Consider the following 22581-nt stretch of genomic DNA (forward strand, 5'->3'; position numbering starts at 1 on the left):
TGGTGTTTTAATTATTTCAGGTAAAATTCGGATCAGTTTGGCAGAGTTTTGTGCAAAAAAAGAGAAGAATTAGAGTTTCTCACTAAGGCACTAAACGCCCCGCTGGCGTTTAGCGCCAGCAACTCGGCAACGCAAGAGAGGTTTCTGCCCTCAAGGGCGCTAAACGCTACAACTGGCGTTTAGCGCCAGGCAATTTGAATCAAACTTTAGCAAAGGAGCATCTTTAGTTGGATTTAGCTTTTAATTACTCCATTTTATTTTATTTTAGTTATTTTTAATTACAAACAAAATCTTTTAGGTTTAGAATTTATTATTTTATTTTAGTTTAAAATCAAATTAGGTTAGATATAAAAGGAAAAAGATTCACCCTTTGGGGGGATCTTCTCATTTCCGCACTCTTACAGTTTTTGAACTCTAGTTTTCTCTCGAAGTCATGAGCCATTAAACCTCTTTGGTTAAGGTTAGGCGCTTTGTTTATTTCTATGGATTAAGACTATTATTGTTCTTTTTTAATTAATGTATTGATTCAGTTTCAAGGATTACTTTCGTTCTTCATCTTATGAATCTGGGTAGATCAGAAGAATAACCCTTATTCTATATGCGTTCTTGTGATTCTTGGAAGAGTTATCTCACTTGAACAATAGTTTGAAAGTAAATTTCTCCTAAATTACTAATTACTTGAACACTAGCTTTGGGTAATTAGGGTTTTTATTGCTATAAACTAGAATTGAACTTAACCCTCTAATCGAAGTTAAGTGATCAAGACATTGGCGGTTAACTAGGTTAGAGGAGACTAAATTACTAAGACATTAGGGTTTAGTCACTGATAGTTTACCATGAAATAAATCTTCCATGATTAAACTAAGTAAGAAAACTTAATCCGGAAAAGTAAATATCTTCGATACCTTAACTGCTTTCTATTATCTGAACTACTATTTAATGCATTTTGAACCCTTAAAACATCACTTTCTGCTTGCCTGACTAAGTGATTCATTCAACCATTGTTGCTCAGTCTATCAATCATTATGGGATCAACCCTCACTCACCTGAGGTATTACTTGGTACGACCCGGTGCACTTGCTGGTTAGTTTGTGATTTTGAAATACTGCATTAAGTTTTTGGTGCCGTTGCCGGGGATTGACTATGATTGACAATTAACTGTTATCTGATTACTTAGGTTAGGTGTTTTTAGCTTTTAGTTTTATTTGTTTTTGTTCCTTAATTTTCGAAAACTTAGCTTTATCTTATTTAAAACTCTTCTCCTAATTTCTGAAATTAAGTTTGGTGTCTCCCTTTGTTATTTTATTTTTTCCTGGTTATTTCTCTTTTCATTATTTTCGAATTTAGTGGCTTCTTTATCTTTGTTGATTTTTGAATTTTAGAATTATTTATTTAGTTCATTTTATTTTATTGCTTTTACACAAGATATCTCATCGAAAATTCTCTTCACTCTAACGTAGAAATTTCTACCTTTTCCTTATTTTCTATTGTTTATGAGCAGGAACAGGACAAAGAACCCCTTTTTGACTTTAACCCTGAGATTGAGAGGATTGTAAAATGACGTATACCACAGGCTAGAGCTTACAGGGCTGCTGAGAATCTTAGGGATAACTCTTAGAAGGAAGCTGAAGAGTTTACTATGGAGGGCAACAACAAAAACAATGCAATCAATGCAAATGTTAATCAGAATGCAAACGGGCAATTTAGGAGAACTCTTAGCTCTTGTACTGCTCCTAGCCCAGATTTCTATGGGAATAACATTGTTGTACCTTTTATTGCTGCAAACAACTTTAAGTTGAAGCCTCGGTTGATTTTTCTAATGCAGCAAAACTGCAAGTTTCATGGACTCCCGCATAAAGATCTCAACCTATTTATTTCTAATTTTCTGCAGATCTATGATACTATAAAGACTAATGGAGTGAATCCCGATGTCTACAAGCTACTTCTCTTTTCATTTGCTGTGAGGGATAGAGCGAAATAGTGGCTTGATACTCAGCTCAAGGAAAGCTTGGATACTTGGGATAATGTGGTCAATAGGTTTCTGACCAAGTTCTTTCCTCTTCAGAAGCTGATAAAGCTGAGGACAGATGTTCAGACCTTCCGACAGAGAGAGGGTGAATCTCTCTATCAAGCATGGGAAAGGTACAAGCAGATGCTCAGAAAGTGTCCTCCTGATATGTTCTTAGACTGGATTCAAGTGCAGATATTCTATAATGGAGGCTTTGAGACCAGAAGGATGTCTCTAGATAATTCTGCAAGAGGATCACTCCACATGAAGAAGACACCTGATGAAGCCATGGAGTTATTTGAAATGGTTGCTAACAACCAGTACCTATACTCTTCTAAGAAAATCTTTGTGAAAAGGGAGTCATGGAGCTGGACACATTGGATGCTATTCTTGTCCAGAATAAAGCTATGTCTCAGCAAATTAGTGCCATTATACAACACTTGTGTGAAATATAAGTCTCAGCTATTAGTACTACGGACACCTCCTATGACATGAGTGGTGGCTTTCCTTAAAGTGAGACTTATGATTATGGCCAATATACTCTTGAGCAGGTTAATTTCATGGGCAACTCCTCCAGAAATCCCAATAATGATCCCCATACTAAGACATTTAATCAGGGATAGAGGAATCATCCCAACTTTGGGTGGAGAGACCAATCTCAGAGGTAACTAAACTTCAATAATTCTCAAAATGATTTTAATCAGAATAATTTCAACAACCGTCAATTTCAAGCTTCTCAGCCACAACAGACGTCCACTCAATCTCAGAGTACTCCTGACTTAGCCTTTATAGTTGTTGAACTCTCCAAAAATACTAATAATTTTATGCAGGAAATCAGAGCATCACTTCAGAACTTGGAGATACAAGTGAGTCAATTGAGTAAACGAATATCTGAGAGACCTCCTAACAGTCTTCCTAGTGACATAGTGCCTAATCCAAGAGAAGAGTGTAAGGCCATCACAGTAGCAAGTGAGCCAATAACAGATAAGAAAGCATAAGTTGCTGAAAGATCAGAGAAGACAGAAGCTCTAAAAAAGACTGAGGGTACCAAGGTACACGCCCAGAAGCTCCAAAAAGAGACTAAGGACGAGCAATTCTCACAGTTCTTGAAAATTTTTAGAAAGTTGCAAATCAATATTCCTTTTGCTAAGATTTTGGAACAGATGCATCTTTATGTTAAGTTCATGAAGAGCTTCCTCTCTAAGAAGAAGACTTTAAAGGGAGATAAAACAGTGATTCTGACTAAGGAATGCAGTGCAATGATTCAAAAAAACTTGACAAGCAAGATGCCAGATTTTGAGAACTTTCAGATTCTATGCACTATTGAAAATATATCTTTTGACAAAGCTCTATGTGATCTTGGTGCAAGTATTAATCTAATGTCCTTGTCTGTGATGAAGAAACTGCAAATTCAAGAAGTACAACCAACAAAAATAACCTTATAAATGGCAGACAAATCTCTGAAATAGGCACATGAAATAGTAGAGAATGTCTTTGTTAAGATTGGAGAATTTTTCTTCTTTGCAGATTTTGTGATTCTTAACATGGAGGAGAGGGTAAAAATAATTACATCATTCTAAGAAGATCATTCTTAACCACTGAAAGAACCTTGATTGATGTAAAAAAAAATGAGAATTGGTTAAGGTTGCATGAGGATTACTTGATATTTAAGGTTTTTAGATTTTTATATCACTCTAAAGAGGAAGGCACTTAAATGAGGGGTGAACTCACTAACCTAATTTTAAAATAAAAAATTATTTAAAAGTAAAAGATCTTATTTTATTTTTAAAGTAAAAATTCAAAATTTAGAAAATACAAATTTAATATTAAGCACTTGGACTCTGGAAATAAATTCTCTACAGTAGAACCTTTACTTGAGAGAATAAAGTATAATTTTTTATTTTTAATTCTATAAGTGAGACTAAAATTAAATAAAAAAAGAAAAGAATAAAGCATTAGATTAGACACACTATCCAATTTTCTCCCCCGTAGAGGCTCCCCCTGGACTCCTAAACTGTCTCTAAGCTTACTAGCTCCGATCGCATGCTCCATTTCCTAGCACGGCGGTTCCCACCACTTCTACCGTCAACCATTCTTAACGGATATGCGCGCCATCGCCATCTCTTCGGAGATAATTTCTCATCTTAAGGGACTACCACACCGCTTCAATGCAACCCTCTCCTTCTCGTCAGAGAGTTCACCGCTGGTAGCGTTCGGGGACGACAGAGAATCCACGTACTCTGACGTGCCGAGGCCTTGCCGGAGGAAATCGTAGAGGAAGCCATATGTGACGCCGATGAAGGTGCTGATAGAGAGGGCGAAGAAGGAGAGAGAAGCACGTAAGGCACAGCCCTCTAGGGTTGCTGGTTCCGGAACTTATTGAGGTGGCTCACCGAGTATATGTAGCTCGAAATTCACTCGTATCTGGTCTGAGTCAACTCGCCCGAGCCATTCCCGGGCTGCGCTGCGAGTAAGTTGCTGTGAATATTTTATTTTTATGTTGATTCTGAAATTTCTAAGCTAGAAAATTTGCCAAATGTTGCAAAAAATTGAGGAACCAGTTAGTTAGGTTTCTGTTAAAATTGATTTTTGATGCAGTAAGAGTTTCAATTTTTTGTTTCCTTTTGCATAATCATTCAGTCATCAAACTTTTGAAGGTCAAACTTCGGTTATGGATTGTGAAAAACTTATGTAATGATAGATTATTTTGATTTCCCTAAAATATAGAACACTTTGAACTTGCTGAGATTGAGAGTATAAGTCAGGAAGTGTACATTTTTGTGTGCATTTACATTGTGTGATGGATCTGTTCTTCTAAGGAAAGTTTGTGTTGAGTTGCATTCTAGGCTTTCTAGTTGTTATCATTTAACATTTAGAGAGATGAAAAGAGAAAAAAGAGCGTTATTTTTTTTATTTTTTAAATGGTGTTGTGGTCTTGTGGATTGTATGTGCTTCTTTATTTTTTCTTTCTTCATCCGAACTGGTTTGCTTTTACTGGTTTCTCCATAATAGGTTATGCAATGAGGTTCACATTGTTTATGTTGGTCATGAAATTCGAACATGTATTGGACCAAGGAGTGGTTCGAGGAGTACGATGCATGTCTGGAGAGGGGGCAGGGCTCGGGATGTGGTCTTCTTCCCAAAGTGCTTCCATCTTTATGACCGTGTCGGTAAGCCAAGAGTCGGGCACGATTAGAGGTTCAGTGTCCCTCGCATCCCTGCCATTGTTGAACTCTGTATTTGCTGGTGTAGATCTTGCAAAGTATCCCACAAAAAGGAGAACAAAACCTGTATATTGCATTGAGGGGAGAATTGTAGATTTTGAATCTGTTGTGGAAGAGTTGAAAATAAAATAGAACTTTCTTCTAAAAATACCAAAGCACTTTTCTATGCATCCCCTGTGCTGGCCAGGCATGTAGAGAATCTCTCAAATTTAGTGATGAACAATAGCAATCTTGATGGGTTGACTGAGGAAGAACGGAACAAAGTAAGGGATTTAAGTAGTCATACACTAGAGGCATGGTTTGAGATGATATCAGGTGCAAAGAAGATGATGGAGAAGTACGGTGTGAATCCTTGTGGATATTGTCCCGAGGTCCAGGTTGGTCTGGAGGGACATAAGTTGAGAATGCGCAAGGCTTCAAAGCATCAGTCTCGGAATGGTTTACATGTGTGGCAAGAGGCAACAATAGATGATCTTGTGGGTCCGAATCATGTCTGGCATGTTGACGATCTGAATGGATCTCCTCTGAATAACAATCTGAAAAGATATTATGGCAAGGCTCCAGCTGTGGTGGAACTCTGTGTGCATGGAGGGGCTCTTGTTCCAAATCAGTATAAGAGCATGATGAGATTAGATGTTGTTTCCCCAGACCGCGACGAAGTTGACCTTGTTGCCTGATACATCATAATCCCCTTTGAAGTTAGACAATATATTTTTCAATCAAGATTCAGAACTCAATCAGATAAGATCTTGGATTATTGAGTTTGATCAAAGCTGAGGTTTGGTCCCCACTGCTATTCTTTCTGTTGTTGTGACTACTCTAGGTCAAAATTCTTGATCTTTATACATAATAATTGATAGTTAGAAGCATATTCTATCGTTGGAGAAAGATACATAGCTTAAAGAGGGGTATAACAGATATAAGATATTGCATTATCATGTTGTGGGTCTCAATTGACATGCTTTCTGCTCAAACTGTGCAGTTTCTTGTGAAAAAGTGTTGACTATCGACACTGGAATTGATACTATGAAAGACCAAACAGCACATAGTGCAAACTTCAATGCACATAAATGAAAATTCTAGCAGCAGCCATCAAAATAAACCTGAACTTTCATCTTTCGGTGACAAACTTCAAGCATGCCATTGGTATAGTCTTCTCTAAATGATGCTTATTAATTTGTTCTGGTTCTCAAGTCACCTGAGTTTTCTTCCCTTAATATTTATTGAGCATGATTCCTTGCACTTACTTTTAGGTTAATGGTTGCTGAAAAAGGTAAGATTGTGGAAGGATCCAGACTATGGAAGTCGTTCTATTATCACACAGAATTTATAGACTCCACACAGAGATGTTTGACTAAGTGAAACTCCGTAAGTTACCACACCCCGCATTGTATATTCAAATGGATTTTTATTTTGGAACCAATAAGAAAAGAATTTCATGTAATTACTTCATTTTTGGTCTGTATTTACCCCCTACCAAATTTTCTCTACTTTTTATTATCTTGGAGAGAAATTAACAGAATACTTATAACTTACTCATGTATGTTGAATGTTGCATTCTTTTTTTTCTCTGCCCCTGACTATGGAAATCGTTATTGAAATTTGATTCTCTTTTCACGGATTTCATAGTTTATTTCAAGTATCATTTCTGTTTTTACTTTATAATTTGAACTATAGCCATGCTGAAAGATGTGGACAAGTGAATTCACAAGGAGTCAACTATCAAGAATGAGTGCATTAGGACTTAGGAGAGAGGTGATCATAATGATGATTTTTTTTTTTTTTGGGTAAAGATCATGATGATGATTATTATATAGTAAATTGCTTTATGGCCCGAATTTTAAGTGTTCATTATGTGGCCCGTTATTTTTTTCTAGGAATGGGCCAGAAAGCCCAGGATTGGAAAACGTTACATGGATTAACACCTTATATGTCCCAGTCCAGAAAAGAACTCGTAAACAAAAATAAGAAAAGAAAATTATGTTCCTATTGTTCGTATGATCGTATCACTGGGTTTTATTTATGAGAAATTATTGGGTGTTTTATAAACATATTTTAATGTGTGGTTTAGGAATATGACAACAAAAAAAAGAAAGAAAAAGAATTGTTTTAGAAGCGTCTACAACTATTTATTTTTATTTTTTTGTTGTTCATCCAAGGCCAATGAAAAATGGACCATTGTAGATTTGGTAGACAACGCTAAATGGTTGGTATAATTTAGAAATCACCTCATATCAAATCAAATAAGAATACAAGGGGTGGCAGTGGGGCGGGTAGGGGCGGGTTTTAGCCCTACCCGCCCCCGCCCCGCCCTCCTTGCATTCCACTACTACCCGCCCCGCCCCTACCCGCCCCTAAAGAATACAAGTTTGATTCTCACTACTTTTGCATGAAGGTTGCCGTAATGATGAATTCTAAATACTTCTATTAGTAGACATAGAACCTATAAGTATGCCCTCCCTTTAATTGAACGAGCAGCTAGTGTGTAACTAATATATTTTTAACTAGTTATAAAAAAGAAAGAAGACCACTTTCAAGTTTCAAATGCATGTATAAAATAGTTCACATGACTTCTGCAGTCTCTTTCAAATCTCTTTAACTCCCTTTCAAGAATCAATTCATCACTTAGATTCATAGAATTCTTCCAGTTAATGTTGCAGCTGACACAACACAGCTCTACCAACAAAAGACTAGCTGTGAGTTAATTATGAGAATCCACCTGAGAAATAAAGAATACACTAGCAAGAAAAGCGTGACGCTTATCAATTACTATTATTGGTGAAAACTGAAAAGTCTATATGTGAATATAAATGTGAGTTGAGAATTAATTAGAAGAGAGATTCATGAACGTACATACATGAATCTGGGGCCCTCCAGCGTAGTCAAGTTCATAATAAATTGGACTGGTGAAAATAATCTTGGATATGTCACATTCTCACATTATTAACAGATAACAAATTGAAAGCCACAAGTATATGATAATTTCGTTATTAATTATTATTAATATTCAATTATCACATATAATGGATGTCACCAAGCTTACTGATTTTTGGAAGCGAATCAAACATTAGAAGATAACAGATTGAAAACCACAAGTATATGATAATTTAGTTATTAATTATTATTAAGATTCAATTGTCACATATACGGATAGCACCAACCTTACGGCAAAAGATTCAAGCAAAGATGTTTAAAATATTTTTGAATAAAAACATTTAATTTTATCTATTTTATCTTTTTATTATTTTTTATAAATTTTATAATATTATTTTACTGCTTCTATTTCATTGTCATTTTGATATTTTTATTTTGCAAATTTAATAACTTTTTAAGAGTTGAATTTTCATTTACAATTTTTATAATTCTCTTAATAATTTTTTGATACGTATTTCAAATCATCAAATACTTGTAATATAAAGAGATCAAATATTATTTAAAAGTTATTAGTTTATTTTGATATATTTTAATTTTTATTTATTTAGTTCCTAGATTAGGCTTTATATATGTGGACTGTAGGATTTTCTTTGTTTTAACTTAATAAGAGGTTATAAATACCCCTTTAGTTATTGTAGTCGGAGTATTGAGTGATTAGAAGTGCCAAAGCACCTTTTAGTTTCGTGATGAAACTATGATGTCAACAAGTGAGGTTGAGTGAGTCCCTCTCTTTGTTGCATCAGGAATTGGATAGAAGGTTGAGAAGTCCTGATACGAAAATAAAAGGATAAACAAGACAAGAATTGAAATTGAATAAAAAAGATACATTGAAATTGAAATAAAAATAAAAAGGGATAGATTGAAATTGAGTACAAAAAGAATCACTCTACTTTCTACCCGATTTCTTGACGCAACAAGAAAGGGACTACTCAACCTAACTTGCCAACGCCATAGTTTGGAAATTGAATCGAAGGGACTCCTCAACCTTCTACTCAATTCCCCGATATAACAAGAGAGGGACTCCTCAACCTTAATTGTCCACACAATGGTTTCATCACGAAACCAAAAAAGGGTTTTGAAACCCCTAAAAATTCTATGCTACGACTACAATAGCTAAGGAGTTATTTATAACCTCTTATTAGGTTAAAACAAAGAAAACCCTAAAACCCATAAACATAAAGCCCAATCTAATAATTAAATAAACAAAATCAAAATATCTTAAATTATATTAAAATATTCTAAAAATATAAACTAATATCTTCTAAATAACACTTGAACTCTTCATATCACGAACATTTGAAGTACGTATCAAGTATCTTCGATTCAATTCCCAAACTATGGCGTAAACAAGTTAGGTTGAGGAGTCCATTTCTTGTTGCGTCAAGAAACTGAATGGAAAATAGAGTGATTCTCTTTGTATTCAATTTCAATCTATCCCTTTTATTTCGATTTGATGAATTTTAATGTATCTTTCATTCTTTCTTATTCAATTTCAATTGATATATTGTTTATCCTTCTTTTTTTTTCTTATCATTTGGTATCATAGTTCAAATATTCGATTAACCCTTATTAATCTATGTCGTTCTTTTTGTATCTAAAAAAAATAAAAAAAGAGTCTAGTATTTCTCACGTCCTTCTTTATGTTCTTATCTTTTTTGTTTGTATTTCATTGTTATCTTGTCTTTCTTGTTGATTTTATATTTAAAAAAAACATACCGTGCAAAAAAAAGAGAAAAATATAAAAAATATATTCTTTATATTTGTCCCTTTTCATATACTATTTTTCCAGTTATAAGATTCGAGGACAAATTTTTTTAAGAAGAAAAGAATAATACGTGCTTCAAATATTCATAATATAAAGAGATCAAATATTATTTAAAAGTTATTAGTTTATTTTGATTTTTATTTATTTAGTTTCTAGATTGGACTTTATGTTTGTGGGTTTTAGGATTTTCTTTGTTTTAACCTAATAAGAGGTTATAAATACCTTTTTAACTATTGTAGTCAGAGTATTGAGTGATTAGAGGTGCCAAAGAACTTTTTGATTTCGTGATAAAACCATGACGTGGACAAGTGAGGTTGATTGAGTCTCTTTTTTTGTTGTATCGGGAATTGGGTAGAAGGTTGAGGAGTCCTTTCGATTTAATTATCAAACTATGATGTGAATAAGTTAGGTTGAAGAGTTCATTTCTTGTTGCGTCAAGAAATTAAATTAGATGAAAAGTAGGGTGATTCTCTTTGTATTCAATTTCAATCTATCTATTTTATTTCGATTTCAATTTTAATGTATCTTTCTTATTCAATTTCAATTGATATCTTGTTTATCCTTCTTTTTTTTATCATTTGGTATCAGAGCTCAAGTATTATATTAATTTTTATTAATCTATGTCTGTTTTTCTTTTATCCAAAAAAAGTTTAATGTCTCTCACATCCTTCTTTATATTTTTGTCCTTTTTGTTTGTATTTTATTATTATCTTATCGTTCTTGTTGATTTTATATTTAAATAAAAAATAAAAAATATACAGTACAAAAAGAAAGAGAAAAATACAAAAAAAATATCTTCTTTATATTTTGTCCCTTTTCATATACTATTTTTTTAACTACAATATTTGAGTACGAATTTTTTTTGAAAAAAGGAGAATGATACATATTTCAAATGTTCGTAATATGAAGAGATCAAATATTATTTAAAATTTATTAGTTTATTTTGATGTATTTTTATTTTTATTTATTTAGTTCATAAATTGGACTTTATGTTTGTGAGTTTTAGGGTTTTCTTTATCTTAACTTAATAATATGTTATAAATACCTCTTTTGCTATTGTAGTCGGAGTATTGAGTGATTAGAGGTGGCAAAACACTTTTTGGTTTCGTAATGAAACTATGATGTAAACAAGTGAGGTTGAGTGAGTCCCTTTCTTTGTTGCATCGGAAATTGGGTAGAAGGTTGAGGAGTCCATTCGATTCAATTTCTAACCTATGGCGTGAACAAGTTAGGTTTAGGAGTCCATTTTTTGTTGCATTAAAAAATTGGTTGAAAAGTAGAATAATTCTCTTTGTATTTAATTTCAATCTATCCCTTTTATTTTTATTTCAATTTTAATGTATTTTTCTTATTCAATTTCAATTCATATCTTATTTATCTTTTTTTGTCATTTTTTTTATTTAAGATCTGTATTTAATCTACCAATTTTTGTTGTTCTATTTTTACTCTAGCAATTCTTATTTTATTTTTGAATTTCTTAAATAAAACAATTTGTAACATTGAGATTTTGAAAAAATTCATTTTGTATTGATTTAAAAAATTTAGTGTTATTTAAATTTATATTAGTTAGAATTATTAATATTTCGTCTATTAATTTGGATAATTTAATTATTTTTTCTTTTAGTTATTCTAGTTTATTTGTTGATTCAATTTTATTCATACTTTACGCTTTTATTATTAACTCATGTTTTTTAGAGTACATTTATAAGAGAAATTCTCCACATACAAGCATTTTTTTATACAAGTCTTTACAAGTGTACTTTCTTCTTCTTTTTGGGCACGTTCTTCTTCCTCTTCCTCTTCTTCTTCTTTTCTTTGGTTTCTTGCCTTCTCTTTCTCCTTCTTCAACCATTCCTGCACGTTTTCACTGCATCTTCTTCTTCTTCTTGCTGCACGTTCTTCTTCCTCTTCCTCTTCTTCTTCTTTTCTTTCGTTTCTTACCTTCTCTTTCTTCTTCTTCAACCGTTACTGCACGTTTTCACTGCACATTCTTCTTCCTCTTCTTGCTGCACGTTCTTCTTCTTCTTCTTCTTCTTTTCTTTTGTTTCTTGCCTTCTCTTTCTCCTTCTTCATTTATGTGTTTTTCTCTCTATTTTCTTTCTTCGTTATTCTCAATTTCCATTATTTTTTGACATCAAGCTCTGAAATCATTTTTGAAGAAGAAGAAGCAGCAGAAGATGAGGAGGAGAAAGAGAAAGAGTTCGAAAGAGTTCTGAATTATGCATAAGGTATACTTCAACGAATTTTGGGTGTAGTTTTTGTAATCATTTGGGTGTATTTCTGTAATCCTTTGGGTGTATTTCTATAATTGTTTGGGTGAATTTCTGTAACCGTTTGGGTGTATTTCTGTAATCCTTTTGGTGTATTTTTGTAATCGTTTGAGTGTATTTCTGTAATTGTTTGGGTGTATTTCTGAAGTTTCATTATCTTCAAATTTGGCAAGAAACTCGTTTTCATGAAGGAAGAAGAAGAAGAGTCGTTTATAATGCATGGTGAGTAGCGCGCTTTGGAAACAGGAAGTAGTTGAATAACGTGCGTTTATTTACTCTTAAATATGGGAGTGTAATGCGTATTTTTTATTAGGCTTGTACCAACTTATAAGACTTGTAAGCCAAAAAGACTTGTACGTGTAGCAAGCTTCCATTTATAAATGATGGCCTACTAATTTTCGTAAGTGATTCAAACATTATTTAACCAAACGGATACTTAAAAATCACAAAATAAATATCAGTAAAATTATGTGGACATAAAAATAGAAAATAAATCAGCCCTATATATATGTTAGAACAGTGGTGTCCCACATATAAATATTTTTGGTAAATAAATGTAATCAAATTAATTTAAATTTAACAAAAACTATTTACATAATGTATATACATTTTTCTTTTTCTACACATTTTTTATTGATATAGCACAGAATTTTGTCAAAAAACATAGAAAATTATCGATATAACATAAAAAAAATTTACATACTATATAAATTTTTGCACATAAATACAAATTTAGCGATATATAACATAAAAATTTTTAGTAAATAACACATAATTTTTTGTCGCATACCTCATAAATTACTTCTACTACTTTTTTTTTCCTTCTCTATACTAATTTTCTATTTTATCTAATAATTTTGTGTTGAGTTTTGATAATATTTGATACTGTGAATCTATTTTGTTAATTGGGTGAGTTAATATGATGGACATAATTTTTTAAAAATTGTTGTACTAATTATTTTTTAATTTTTGTCTTATACACCAAAATTTTTATACTCATTATAATTTTGCTGAATATATATAGAAAAATAAGGAAGAAGAAGAGGAGGATTAAAGAAGGAGAAGGTAAAAAAGAAGAAAAAAAAGAAAGAAAAAGGATGATGATGATGAATGAATGAATAAAGAGGAGAAGGAGAAAAAAGAATAAGAAAAAAAAATCAAATGAAAAAAAAATTGTGATTTGATTAGACTTGATTAAAAATATGCTTAATCGCCTAATATTTCTATTGTTAAAATGTAAAAGAAACACCTTTTATATTTACAATCAAACTATAATTAAATTTAATTCACATTTATAATCAAACTTTATAGATAACATAATTAAACTATATTTATATCTATAATGAAAAATGAATAGAAGCATAAAAATATAGTGAGGAATGCTTTTTGTTATTCATCATATTTTGATTATATTACTTTAGACAAGTTTAATAATTTTCCTATAAAAAATTGATTAGTTTAGTGATTATATTTTATTCAAAAAGATTATACGTAAAAAATAATATGTATCACGTGCAATTATTCGTGTTAGTTAAAAATTATTAAATAATTTAATATATTTAATTAAATTATTATTTAATAGTTCTCAATTATTAACTTTACGTGAAAATAGTTATATATGATGAATCTTTGCCATAAGTAATTTAGACACAATTATAAAGACATAAATTTAATCATTCTCAACGAATTTGAGACTTCACCTTGTTAGGAAATTATTTTTTAATTTATTTATGGACAATATATATATCAATTATAATCACAGAATTACGATATTTTATATTAAATAACTTATATAACAGTAATTTTATTTATTGTTATAAATGTTGAATTGAATTAGTTATTATTATTTTTGATTTGAAATTAAATGAGATTAAAACTAAATATATTATTTTATTTAGGTTTTAGGGTTTAATGGGTGTCACACTCAAATATAAATAGTGACTTTAGAATTTTGGTCTCTAACACATTAAAATCGCCTCTGTAACTCTTTTTCTACTAGAGGAATTACAATTCAGCCTTATTAAAGAAAAGAAAGTTTTGATTGAAAAAGATATAAAAACCAAACTCTAATCTTTTAATTATGTTCATGAATTCAGATACGCTTCCATATTCAAATATTTCTTTCTTAATAATTTAAGATGAATAATTTTAAAATTAAAAAAACTAAGAATTTTTCATAAGTAATAACAGAGTTATCCATAATTAAGTCATTGAAAATATTTAATTTTAATTTTTTATTGGATCAAAGTATGGTTGTACGTTGTTGTATTTCTTTTTTTTTTTTTCATCGTATATATAAGGAAGCAACAGCATCATACAAATTCTAATGCCTTGATTTCTAATAATACATTGGCAAGAATGAATTAAACTCATCTTAAATAAAGTTAATCTTTATGTTTCAAAGTGTTTCATTCTATATTAACAATAATGGAGGTGCACAAATATTTTTTTGTAATTTTGTTATATAAAAGAATTATTGTGACTTTTTAATTATTTAATTTTTTTGTTGTAGATTTAATTTTATATTAAATAAAGAAATTAACAACGGACTAATAAGGACTCAATATTATATGGTTGTTATATGTTCTGTTTTATTATTTTATTTACTATTTTTGTACTAATTAAGTATTTGGTTTTGTTACATAAAAAGAAAACGAGTAACAACTTAGATTATATTATACCTATATATTTTATAAAGTTTAATTTTAAAATAAATTGATTGAACATAATACTGTGAAAATAACTTTTTTTAATAAAAATTGATCTATTCTATTATATAAAAATCGGATGTCTGCACTTAATGATAGAACTGACGTGGCATGCTCCAAAGAGTGTTGTCCGATTTAATTATTTTAACTCATTCAATACAATTTATTACTATGACTTAATTATATCAACTAATTGATTTGATTAGATATTTAAATATTAATATAATTTATTATAATATATATTACTTAATTAATTTTACTACATTAATTAAATATTATATACCCACAGAAAAATAAATACAAAGATGATTTATATAATATTGATAATATTATATTAGCACGGTGTTTTTTTTTGTTTTGATATCATATAGTATTGATAATGATAATATTATTATATAGTATTATATAAAATTTCTAATATTAGTATAGAAAATTGGAAAATTTTTTCTTATGGCAATCATTTTTAGTGGAATAGTGTGTCCCTTATATAGTATTGATAATTGTTGCTTAATTTAAAGTAATTATATGTTGGTATCTTAAATTTATTTTTCAATAATGACCTAAATAGTTAAATCTAATTGAATTGAATGATTATATAAAATATTTTATATTATTAATATACTAAAATTAAATTCATATTTTGGTACAGAAGTTTATAGGTAAATTTTATACAAGATTTAGTTATTTTTATTTATTTTATCTGTATTACTTTATTTAATTTTAAGTATCGTCATATTTACAATTACCGCAGGTATGATATTTTATAAAATATGAAAATCAATTCTTTTTATAATTTAAATATCAATGTTTGAGTTAATTTTAATTTAACTTTTTTAAATTAATATTATCTTTCATTTAGATCTTAATTAATTTAAAATACAAAAATACTAATATATTTACTGTCTCTTTAAATAATAATAATTTTAATTTATTTACTGTCTTTTTTCTTTTATATTTTGTTTAGCAAAGATAATATATGAATTAGGATGGAGTTAAAAAATACTCTATGTGATGCATGTTTGGCACTGATAAATTCATATGAAATAGAAAAGAAGAAAACAGAAAGCTAAGGAACACTGAGTTAAATGGTGTAAACAGATTCATTGAAGCCAAGTGTCTGTGGGTTCTCATGTCTCATCTCATTTTTTAAAGTTCAAACACATTTTAAATGTATGAATTTTAATTATATTTGTTTTTTTCTCTTCAATAAATACTACAATCTCTTCCTATTCTTGCTATAGGCTTGTCTTTTATTTGAAAAAACACACAAAAAAATATAAAAAAAATCAAAGAAATTAAAACTGTTATTATATTTTAAAAAATTAAATGCTCTTTTAATTAAATATTTATGTAATTCTTATCTAGATATATAAATTGTATTTTAATATATTGAGTGGTAAATAAAAAAATATATATAATAGATAAGTTAAAATAACGAATAATGAGATATCTATCTATTTTATTTATTCTATTATATAAAAATTGAATTCTTGCACTTAATGATAAAGTTGACATGACATGTTTCTTATAATGTTTCCTGATTTATTTCTTTTAACTCATTAAATATAATTCATTACCGTGGATTAATTATATCAACTAATTGAGATATTTAAGTATCACACAATTTAATATTATGTATATCAATTAATTGAATATATTTGTTAGAGTATAATTAGGATCAATTAGATCAATTATCATTATTTAACATATCTAAATATTTATTATAGGATATTACATCTTTATTATTTCAATTCTCTTAACACCTATAAATATCATTCTATATTGTATCATTTTACACAACTTCAATACACACAAACCTTTTCTCTACTGCTCTCTTTTATCCTTTCTAATAATAATAAGTACAATTTAATTTAGTTAGAAGCTCATTATTTTATAGTCTTCTATAAAATAATCTTTTTATCACTTTAGATATTTTAACTCTTTTTTCTTTTTTTTTTCTCTTTACATGTAATTTTATTGTGCATTAACTTTGTTTATTTAATGATGAAATATACTCATGTTAATTCTATCATATAATAGTTTGTTTTTCTCATATGTATTTTGAGTTGTATAATTACTATTGATCTTACTATTTTCGATCTTGCTGCTTTTGTTTTCTTAAATTGTTCTTTATTTTTTTATGACTTGATAATTTAAAAAAAAAGACAAAGAACAGAAAAAAGATGGCCAAAGACGAAGGTTAGAAACCTAAAGCAGCAACATCATTCCTCAACATTATTATTAATATGAACTTTATTATTTCTTTTCTAACATTCTTTAATACAAGCTTCGTTTTTTTCTTAATTATTATTAATACTTTTATTCTTTTCTTCTCTAATTATAAATCTCCTTATAATAATTTTTTGATCGGATATTTTTTTGGTCTAATAAATTTTTTCTCTATTTTTTGTCAAAAATAATTTATATTAGAAAAAAAGACAAAAGTAAATTTTTAAGGTTCAAATTTGAATAAGATGTGCAAAGAATAACTATTGAATTCATTTGGTCTATTTAAACACTTTGTAATATCGTCATTGAAAATTTCAAATACTATTATAAAATTCTAAATATTTTTATTTTATTGTTCTTAAATTATATATTATACCGTATATTTGAAGAGTTTTATCTTTTTAAAAATAAAGTGTGACATTATATACTTTTTTAGATACAATAAATGAATAATAAGGTTAAAGTGAGTAACAAAATTGATTATATAATAAGATACAAATTTTTAGAATTTCTAGCACAATTAACAAATTTTTAGTTTCAAAATAAATGTTTAATCTATTTTTTTATCTTTTATTTGATTTTTTATAATTTTTCTTGATTTTTTTAATTAATTATGATTGTAATAACTCATCATAAATTTGTGTTTTGTAAAGTTTAATTATCAATCATAAAACACATAACACTTAACAAAAAAAATTAAAAAATATTGATTAATCATAAAATAAAAAATTATGAATTGTGCTTTAATTATGTTGTAAAATACAAATATAGATTATTTAAAATTAATTTTTTACCATTAATGTTAACTTCAATCATAATAAGATAAAAAGTAAAAATTGTATATAATAATTTAATTTTATTATTTATACTACCAAAATTATTCTTTAATGTATTATATCCTATTTATTTTTATTCATTGATAATCTTTAGTTTTTTATTTTTAATAAAAATTTGAATTGCTTAAATAAATTATTGTTCAATTAGTAATATAATTATTGTGATATTTATTTTGTTCAGTAATATTTTTTTTAATTTATTTAATCTGATTAATCATCTCTTTCTTATTTTATGCTAATTTAATTAATTAAAGTTAATAAATTTCAATTATTTTAATTCTTACAACTTTTTATTATAATAATGTATTTCTATTAATGTATTAATATAATTTTAATATTTATATGTCATTAATAATAATAATAATAATCTCATTTTAAAGTGATATTTTATTTCCAATATATATATATATATATATATATATATATATATGTCTAATTGTAAAAAATTTACTATTTTTTATACGATTAAATTAGACATATTTATATTCAATTTATTTGATTATTTAATTAAAATTAATTATATTAAAAGATTATATTAATATTATGGTAGACTAATTATATTATTATTCATTAATTATATTAAAAGATTAAGATTATGATAGATTATTATTATTTTATTATTTTAGAAATAGGATTTTTTCGGACGAATTTTGAGACGAAATTGAAATAAATTTCGAACAAATTAGAGACAAATTTTTTCTTTCAAACAAAATTGGGACGAATTTTTTTTGTCCCAAAATGCCTTGTTGCTAATTTAAATTTTATCTGAAATTTCGTCCGAAATTTTTTTCAAACGATTTTGTGACAGATTTCGAATAGGCATTTATATGCTAGATTTCTAACCATTATGATGTATTTTAGACGAATTTCAGACAGATTAGCCAACATAAAAACAACGTATTTCAGACAAATTTCAAACATAAAAATATTAATTTTAGACAAATTTCAAACAAAAAAATACTTTATTTCCAACAAATTTCTAACGAATTTAGTCAAATATAACAAATTTTTTTCGAACAAATTTTAGACAAATCAAATATTTCTTTACAATTAAATTTTAGACAAATTTAATTTAAAAGAATTTACGTATTTGAAACAAATTTCATACAAAACAAAAAAATTATTTTCGCACAAATTTTCTACAAATTTAATATAATATTTCAAATAATTTTCATACAAAATAATTTGCTATTTAATAGATAAATATTTTAGAAAATAAATTGTATTCGATCTGCTTTCTATATTAAGACCATCATAATCATTTTTTCATATTACGTCATCGAAATTATAAACAAATAATAAAGTCGTGAAAAAGCCAATTACCATTAAAGAGTTTAAAAAATATTTATTATTAAAATATTTGTCCATAAATGTAATCAAACTAAAATAAAAAAAATTAAACTAAAACAAAAAAAGAGCCTTTAAAAAGGTCAAATATCATGAATAAAATCAAATGTACTAACTAATTCACCTAAAAATTCCTTAATCTAAATCAGAAAAAACATATACTCTTGACATCAATCACTTATGTTATCATCCTCATCATCACTAGAGCCTGTCCCAAACTCATCTTCTACAGGATCAAACAAGGTTGAAGGAAGTGGAAGATTCAACTTTTTATACAAAGCATGAATTGTCTTTTTAGTAGAACCAATTCTTTTCTGTTGAACATTTAGTTGACGTCCTTGATCTTTTAACTTGTGCTCAGCATCATTTAACTTAACATTTTGCTCTAACCACTGGAGAATACATAAATCAAAACAAAATGTTAAATTCAAAGACATTGAAAAATGATAGAAAAAGAAAAGTGTTAATAGAGTTGAAGGAAAACTACTAACAGTGTTAATAGGATCAAGAGTTTGTATTGATTCAACAACCATAGCACGAGGGGAAAGAAGCTGAGCTTTCTTTAATATGTCCTGAAAACTAAATTAAGATAAAAAAAGCATACAAGTATCTAGACTTCACCATACAGTTCTCGCAAGTTAAGGCTATTACATGAAATAATCGCTTAATAGGACCCAGACAATAACTTCAATAAAAATCCATGTATAAAACAGAAAATAATATAGCAAGAAGAATGCTAGCAGCAAAACCAATCAGAAGAAATCTAGATTTTCACCTCAATATCAGTATTTGAATATAAATATATATCTGATCTAATCCTAAGGCGTTCTGCTCTCTTACCAATTTGCTCAAGGCTCTGTCACATAACACAAAACAAAATAAATGCAACCAAATTAGAGAAGGTTAACGGACTCTAAACCTAAAGCACAGTCACAAATCAAATGTTAAACTTCAATGTCCACATTAGGAAAATAAAATATTATCCCAAACTACAATACCAGGATGCAGGAAAGAAACCCAATAAAAGCTAACCTCTTCACCAGACACATATAAAAATCGAGACGCTTTGCCTTCACTGCAACCCTTTTCTATCATTGTTGCCATCTTCCAATCAAATTGTGACAATAAAAGAAAGCATTAGTGGTAAGAGTTTTGTATCCTCTTAATTTGAAAGAAATCAAATTGAACTCCTCCCAAGTCTAATCAGCAAAATCTGAAACAAGATAGATAATAAGAACATTACAATCCACAAGATCGATTCTGTTACAAGTGAGCCAATCATTTCACTTCATTTGTATCTTCTTAATTTATTTTGTGGCATTGCGGATGCGATCCAGAAAGAACTTATTGTATAAATATTGCTCTCATAAAATTTTAGTACCAGAAATAAAATCTCTCACACAAGGACATATTTATAAAGTTTAACTTTAATGCACTTTCAGGTTAAGCAATTTTAGACGTGCATTCAATTAGGTAAAGTCACCTAGCAAAAGTAAACTACTTTTTTACATTGGTTGCATGAATGAGAACAGTTGTAATTGAGCAACAAATAATCACTCTAAACCCTGAAATCAATAACTATTTCAACAAAAATTCAGAAACATCATACTTAAAAATTAAAAAATTTTTTTATATATATTTTTAAACAATTATTTTACTTATTTGTCAAATCTACTTATTATAATTTTTATAGTATAAATAAATTTTTTAACCAAAATAATTACAGTATATTAATACATAGATAATATATTTTTTTATCTTAAACAATTTTTAAAAAATCACTAATAATTTAAGTTGTATTTAATTAGAAAACTAAGTTTTAATTTAATTATTAATTAATTAACTAATATAATATAATTAATTATCACTAATTTTTGAGTGTATTTATTTATTTTTCATACTAAATCAAATTTAACAATGTAATTATTATTATGTGTTAAGTTTAACAAAATATTTTTTAACATAAAATACAAAAGAACTATTTATATTTTATTTTGAGACAAATATAATATAATAAGTGGTATATATGTATATAAGTATTACTTTTTTTAAAAAAAATTTGTGGGGGCATATTAAATGTGGGTCCGTCTTTGGCTGTGAAGGAAGATGAGAGTTGTAAATAGGTAAGCAGCGATGGACCTCAGCAACAACATGACAGGAGCTACGCGGTTTTTTTGTGAAGAAGTCGAGAAGAAGATTTTAGGTGATGATGATTGAGTTTATCTTGCATGGCTATAAAGTATAGACTGAAGTTATGAATCATGTGTGATGTGAGGCAAATTTTAATTCCTAAAAAGTGTTTATATGTATATATTCGGGGTGGGTATACCCTAAATCCGACCAAACCCTGTCTTGAGCAAAATCTGCCCCGACTCGAGTTAAGTTATTACCCTTTTCATCTGGGTATGGACGGGTCGGGTACCTGCATATTCAAAAACTCCTGCCAAGTCTAACCACGTATTGATACTCCTTTTATTAAGGGTTTATCGCTAGCCAATAGATTGCTATATACACAAGGCGAGATTCTAACTCCTAATAGTTATTTAAGTGGACGAGTGAGATGATCACTTAACAAACTCAAATTGATTAAGACAAATACTAATTATTTTAACATTTTAATATTAAAAATTTTGAAAGTTTAATTTTAATTATAATTTTATAAAATATTTATAATAATAATTATTATATATATTCTTTAATTTTTTAATAAAATTTTTAATATAATTTTATGTATTATCTCGTACAAGATACAGGAACATACACTAGTTTATTTTAAAACGTTAAAAATATGGTAATACATAATTCATGTAAATATTAATCAGATAAAAGGAATGTCTATATTTGGCAAAATTATATATGCATATTAATAGTAAATATATGTTTCGATAACTAGTTAAGAATAAATTAATACTTATTATTTATGCAAACTATAATCCGCTCAAAGGAAGTTTATTATTTGGCCAAATAATAAATATTAAGCTTTGTGTTTATTTTCTATTTAATTATGTAATCACTAATCAGCTCAAAGAAAGGTTGGTATTTGGCCAATTGATAGAAAATATATGCCTTAATAAATAGGTATAATTCTTAAGTTTTTATGTGAACAATGAGTCAATTTAATATGCTTATTATTTGACAAAATTTAATTGATAATATTTGGTAAACTATACTAAATGAATTTATGTGTGTGTAATTTATGCGAGTATAGATCGGCCCAAAGAAAATTTATATTTGGCCAAATTATATGCACATTTGTGGTA

At 28.2% G+C, this 22581-nt stretch overlaps 1 pseudogene; it reads left to right on the forward strand.

Moving 5' to 3' along the window:
- The first annotated feature begins 4005 nt into the window (after positions 1 to 4005).
- On the forward strand, positions 4006 to 7130 carry LOC107458343 (APO protein 3, mitochondrial-like; annotated as a pseudogene).
- The last annotated feature ends 15451 nt before the right edge of the window (positions 7131 to 22581 follow it).

Source organism: Arachis duranensis, chromosome 7, assembly GCF_000817695.3.
Source record: "Arachis duranensis cultivar V14167 chromosome 7, aradu.V14167.gnm2.J7QH, whole genome shotgun sequence".
Taxonomy (NCBI): domain Eukaryota; kingdom Viridiplantae; phylum Streptophyta; class Magnoliopsida; order Fabales; family Fabaceae; genus Arachis; species Arachis duranensis.